Here is a 6,556-nt window from a genome sequence, read left to right as displayed (position 1 = left end):
TTTTAGCCCATAGGTTTTTTGAGATATAAGAGAAAGGGAAGTTAAATGTTTTTTTTTTTGAATTATTTTTAACCCATAAGTGTTTTTAGAAATAAGGGGAAAATGCATACATGTGAGTTTTTAACCAAGGAGAAAGATGAGAAAGCAACATAGTTGTAAAAGTGAAATGGAGGAAAACGCAACCCAACAAGTATTTAACCAGGAGGCCTTTTGTTCAATTGTTAAAGAACAAAGTCTAGGAGGACTTAACCAGGAGGCTTTTTGTTTAATTGCCAAAGAACAAAGTCAATCGAATTCTAGGAGGAGGACCTTCTATTCAATTACCAAAGAACAAAATCAACTGAATGCTAGGAGGAGGACCTTTTGAGACATAAGGGAGAAAACGCATACATGTGAGTTTTAACCAAGGAGAAAGATGAGAAAGCAGCATAGCTATAAGAGTGAAATGGAGGAAAACACAACCCAACGAGTACTTAACTAGGAGGTATTTTGTTCAATTGTTAAAGAACAAAGTCTAGGAGGACTTAATCAGGGGGTTTTTTGTTCAATTGCCAAAGAACAAAGTCAACTGAATGCTAGGAGGAGGACCTTTTGTTCAATTACCAAAGAACAAAATCAACTGAATGCTAAGAGGAGGACCTTTTGAGACAGAAGGGAGAAAACGCATACATGTGAGTTTTTAACCAAGGAGAAAGATGACAAAGCAGCATAGCTGTAAGAGTGAAATGGAGGAAAACGCAACCCAACAAGTACTTAACTAGGAGGTATTTTTTCAATTATTAAAGAACAAAGTCTAGGAGGACTTAACTAGGAGGTATTTTGTTCAATTGTCAAAGAACAAAGTCAACCGAACGCTAGGAGGAGGACCTTTTGTTCAATTACCAAAGAACGAAATCAAATGAATGCTAGGAGGAGGACCTTTTGAGACATAAGGGAGAAAACGCGTACATGTGAGTTTTTAACCAAGGGGAAAGATGAGAAAGCAACATAGTTGTAAGAGTGAAATGGAGGAAAACGCAACCCAACAAGTACTTAACCAGGAGGTCTTTTGTTTAATTGTTAAAGAACAAAGTCTAGGAGGACTTAACCAAGAGGTCTTTGGTTCAATTGCCAAAGAACAAAGTCAACCGAACATTAGGAGGAGGACCCTCTGTTCAATTACCAAAGAACAAAATCAATTGAATACTAGGAGGAGGACCTTTTGTTCAATTACCAAGGAACAAAATCAATTGAATACTAGGAGGACCTTTTGAGACATAATGGAGAAAACACATACATGTGAGTTTTTAACCAAGGAGAAAGATGAGAAAGCAGCGTAGCTATAAGAGTGAAATGGATGAAAACACAACCTAGCAAGTACTTAACCAGGAGGTCTTTTGTTCAATTGTTAAAGAACAAAGTCTAGTTGGACTTAACCAGGGGGACTTTTGTTTAATTGCCAAAGAACAAAGTCAACTGAATGTTAGGAGGACTTTTTGTTCAATTAGCAAAGAATAAAATCAACTGAATGCTAGGAGGAGGACCTTCTATTCAACTGTCAAAGAACAAAGTCAACCAAACGCTAAGAGGAGGACCTTATGTTCAACGGTCAAAGAACGCTAAGAAAACTTAAAGCACAAAGTCAACCGAGCGCTAGAAAAAGGGCTTACCAAAAAAAAATTGTACAATTACCAAGGAACAAAAGTAAACAAAAACGCTAAGTCAAGCGAGTGCTAAAAAGAGGACTTATCAAAAAGATATTTTGTACAATTGCCAAGGAACAAAAACGCTAAGAGGAGGACCTTCCGTTCAACGGTCAAAGAACACAAAGAAAACTTAAAGCACAAAGTCAACCTAGCGCTAGAAAAAGGGCTTACCAAAAAAAATTGTACAATTACCAAGGAACAAAAGTAAACAAAACAGCTAGTAAACAAAACCGCTAAGTCAAGCGAGTGCTAAAAAAGAACTTATCAAAAAGATATTGGAGTGCTAAAAAAAATTATCGAAAAGATATTTTGTACAATTGCCAAGGAACAAAAACGCTAGAAGGAGGGCTTGAACCTCCGACCTTGTGGTTAACAGCCACACGCTCTAACCAACTGAGCTATTCCAGCAGCTGCATGCCATTTCACGCGTGTTTTTTTATCACATATCCTAAACATAAAAGTTTGGTTGCTGCCAAACGGTGATGGTTTCAACTAAATTTGATGACGAAAACAACTAACTCCAACGGAATTTGTGTCCCTCATATGTTTCATTGAAAATGACCATGCCCTTCAAGTGTTTAGCCATACCCATTCGGCCGGGACTCGAACCTGGGTTTTATCAAAACAGCTACTTAGCCACACCCATTCCGTTGCCGGGATTTGAACCCGGGTCGCCTGGGTGAAAACCAGGTATCCTAACCGGACTAGACGACAACGGAGATATTGAAATCTTTAATCAAATATATTTCTCAAACATCTAAACCATTTCGGACAAATTTCAGCGAAAGATAAATAAATAATGATAATCATCCAAAATCTATTTATTTTCCCCTTTCTTCGTTGGCATTACCAGTCAGCGGTAACTTCACGACACTATTCTCCTAATTCAAAAAAAATACTTTAGTTTCAAACAATAATAATCATATTAAAGGTAGAATTTTAGTGTTGTTTTAAATAATAGTTGTTATATTGAATACTCTTAGTGGATTAGCCAACCAAAAAGGCACAAATACAACCTAACAATAAAGATATTTTGAAATTTTTTAAAGTTTACATTTTATTTAAAAAAAGTCTATATAGAAAAGCATGGTCATATTTTTGGTGGCGAAAAACTTACTCTTTTCAGCAATGAATAGGTTTCATTATTAAAAAATGGTGGCAATTTAACTTTATGCTGTAATCTTATATTATAATATTGTTAATAATGAAAACTTTTATAATTTTACATCATCTAATATCAAAGCTCAACAATTGTCCATGTACCAATTAGTGCTTTGTAATTTTGAATTTTTTTATAATTTATTATTTCTAATTCAAATTTATTTATAAATAATTTTTTATAAATATTTAAAATTAATAATTAAAATAATATAAATTAAGCATTTTTCTTATCATTATAAAAGCTCAATTAACTAAACATAAAGTAATAATAATAATTACAATATAAATATTCACACCTATTCATCATCTACCCAAACATTATATTAAAAATAAATAAATTAAAATACTTAAAGTTAAAATTATATTTATTAATTTAAATTTTACCTCTTATTTCAGGGGATGTTTCAAAGAGAAGAGCTTGAAATGAGCAAAGCATATAAAGGATTCCTTGCATATTCCACATTCAAAGAAAATGAAGAAAGAATTTATGATGGATTTAAAACAAAATAATACAATTTTTTCTACGACTTTGAATATAAGAAGAATTGAACTTCTGATGAGGATGACATGTCAACTATTTAATATAGGTTATGTTTCTAGATGATGGTTTTACATGGAAATTATATGTTAAAACTTGTTATGTTAAAAGTTTTTTAAAATATAACAGATCTTAAATCTAAAATATAGTGAATCATTTTGGTATTTTTTTTAATTATTTGTTTTGTAAGTTTATTCAACTAAATTGTAGGGTTTGCGATTCATTTCCCCTATGTTGGCTTAGAGATGGCCACTTTAGAAGAATCAACTAGAATCTAAAGCATCCTATGTTGGTTTAGAGTTGGCCACTTTAGAAAAATCAACTAGAATTTGAAGCATTATATCTCAGTTCAGGTCAAGATGGGAGAGTGTTGCCAAGAAAGGAAATGATGGGATGATTAATTTTTCTAGATGGTATGTTATTTCTAGATCCCTCTACTCCCCTCCAGTAGGCTTCCTTCCTTGCCAGATTTGGCTCTACACCTAAATTTAAAACTACAAAGAAGTCAGTATAGCAGAAAACAGGAAGAAAGACATTGTTTTTGTCAAAGCTCACTCAGCTTGGAGAACTTTGAGTGATTGCACTCCACTTTTTGAGTCAAGACAGGCGAAAATTTTTAGATCACTTTGAAAGAGGAAATTAACTTGTTTGGGTAGGATTATAAAATGAGAACAAATCCAAAAATGAATTCTCTATGACTTCCTTTGGATTTAATAATGGCATATATATTTCTTCAAAAAAGTACGAAGAGTCTAGATTGAATTTTAATTTATATGAAGATGAAGGTTTTATTTAATAGAAATCATCTAATTTATTTAGGAAGCCTTGAAGAATTTTCATTGAAACTTACTTCTAAAATTATACTACAGAGCCTATAAGATGAGAACCTATACCACTACAACCAAAACAAAGATATGCAAAAGGTACATGACTAATGGAATAAGGAAAAAAAAATAATGCTCGATTCCTAAGACAATCGTGAGGATGAAAAAGGCAAAGAAATTGTACAATAACCAATTGATTATTGATTTAATAGAGAAAGGATTTATATGTGATATTTTTTCAATTAGTGTCATGTTCCTATCTTCACCTGCTTACATGTCCTATGAGCATCTCATACAGAAGAATTCCAACACTCTAATCAACAACTTTATCATAGCCTTTAGATAAGTTCAACTCAGGTAATTTCCATTGTAGGTTCAAAATGAATTGTGTTTGGATTTCAAAGTAGGTTAGATATGTCTTAGAATTTTGTTTGGTTCATATGATATGTTTCTAGACTATTCTTCCATAGGCAGATGAGAGAGTTGTGGAAGATAATAGATGACTATAACAACTTTGTTTTTCAAAAGATAATTGTTGTATCTTTGTAGAATATGAAAAATTGTGCAGTTGGTGTTGTATTATAGTATGTATCTTTATTTATTTATCAATGTACTTGGGGGAGAGTTAGTTTTTTGAGTTTTCAAAGTAGTCACTTACTTGTTAGCTGCTAATCTATTATTGGTGGTTTTCTTAATAAGAGAAAAAAGGAAAGATCTGTAACTAATATTACTTGTGCTTCCTAACCTAGCTAGCTGTAATTGTCCCCAATATATCACTTGTGTGCTCTGAGTATTTTCTAAAGGGTTAGATGAAACTGCCTCCTCCCACATTTACCCAAATTCACAAGTTCACCGGGGTAAACGTGAGATGAGTGTCACTATGACATGACCCTACCTCCCAGTTACAGTTATGGAAGTGGGGTCGACACACCGACACTTAAAGACATCCTAAAGGGACTATAAATCACTCAAGAGTTTAAAAACCACCCCATGATCAATCCTTGTGCTAGAACCTTTTTTCTCTAAGCTAGTGCCACCCCAACTGCACTCACAACAAGGAAAAAGTGTGGTTATGAGGACCCAACCACACACACGAGCCTACTTCCATATGGTTATGACCTAAATCCTTCAGTTCAGTGCCAACAGTTTCGAGATCTGAGCCACCTTTTCAGGCTAGCCTCCAGATCACTACCCAAAACTGCCTGTAACTTTCCAAAATCATAATTAACATGACAACAATGCCAAAAATTCAAACTTGAAGCAAGAACTTGACCTAGACATGCCTAATCCATAACAAACATTTCGTTAAACATATGGAAAATTTAGAAATTTCACCATAAATTAAATTGATTATGCAATGTACTAAAACAAAATACTTAATCTACTTCTACAATCAAACTTGCGGAAGCTTAATTGATTTTGAACAAGATCAAACAGAACACATATAACAGAGAAGAAGATTCAATCACACATGAAACACAGAAGAATACTCTAGGGAAAACCTCATCTAAAAACTCTACTATCTATATTATCATACAAGTGGAAATATCTTAGGATTACATAAAGCTTTAGCTCACAAGCTAGCCAACTCTTAGTACAATCCCTCACTGCTGCTCATAGACAGAATAAACAACACATATGCCTTCCTTCAGTCCTCCAAGCCTCCTATTTCATTGCACAGTTCCTCCTAGGTCCTCTAGCTACCACCTGTGTGTAATAATTCCTCACACACTGCTCTCATCTCTGAAATAATTGCGCAATCCTGAAGGAGTGAATTCCTTCTGCATGGATGAGTTTCCTTCCTCCAACTGATAGTACATTGTCCCTTCCTTTAATCTAAACTGGGTTTTTCTCTGAACTGACATGCATGAGTTATTTATGAGAGAGTATTCAATTATCTGGAGAACACTAGTTGCATGCATGCATGCATTAACTGACTGAATTCATAATTAGTTCCTCCAACTGTTTGGAACTAATTTAACTGGACTTAACTCAGTGAACTGAGGTAACTAATTACAACTCAAATACAACTCATCATTATCTCCTTAATTAAGGGATAACTTCCTCAATCAAAGGGATAACTGTTGCATGTCTTCACAAAGACTTCATGTTTGATTTTCTCCAACTAATTAACTCAAGATGAATTAATTAATTATTTTTCAAACAGCTGCTGAGATCAAATTCGAATTTTAATTCAGGGACTAATTAAAATTGGAATATATCCTAAAATGCTATCTATAGCAATGCTATTTTTAGTATTCCTTGTTGCTATTTTCCACACTGGTACCTGAAATGCTATCTACAGCAATGTTATTTATAACATTTCTATTTTTAGCATTTCTTATTGT

General features: G+C 33.6%; 2 non-coding genes across 2 annotated transcripts; both read right to left on the bottom strand.

Annotated features, from left to right (window-relative positions):
• Positions 1 to 2,019: 2,019 nt before the first annotated feature.
• Positions 2,020 to 2,093, bottom strand: TRNAN-GUU (transfer RNA asparagine (anticodon GUU)). Its single transcript has one exon. It is a non-coding gene; the product is annotated as a tRNA-Asn (tRNA).
• A 237-nt stretch (positions 2,094 to 2,330) lies between these two features.
• TRNAE-UUC (transfer RNA glutamic acid (anticodon UUC)) lies at positions 2,331 to 2,404 on the bottom strand. Its single transcript has one exon. It is a non-coding gene; the product is annotated as a tRNA-Glu (tRNA).
• Positions 2,405 to 6,556: the final 4,152 nt, after the last annotated feature.

Source organism: Pinus tabuliformis, chromosome X, assembly GCF_031772625.1.
Source record: "Pinus tabuliformis cultivar Carrire ecotype Pingquan chromosome X, CPIR1, whole genome shotgun sequence".
Classification (NCBI taxonomy): domain Eukaryota; kingdom Viridiplantae; phylum Streptophyta; class Pinopsida; order Pinales; family Pinaceae; genus Pinus; species Pinus tabuliformis.
The sequence above is the reverse complement of the archived record's forward strand: the minus strand, read 5'-3'. Positions and strand labels throughout refer to the sequence as shown.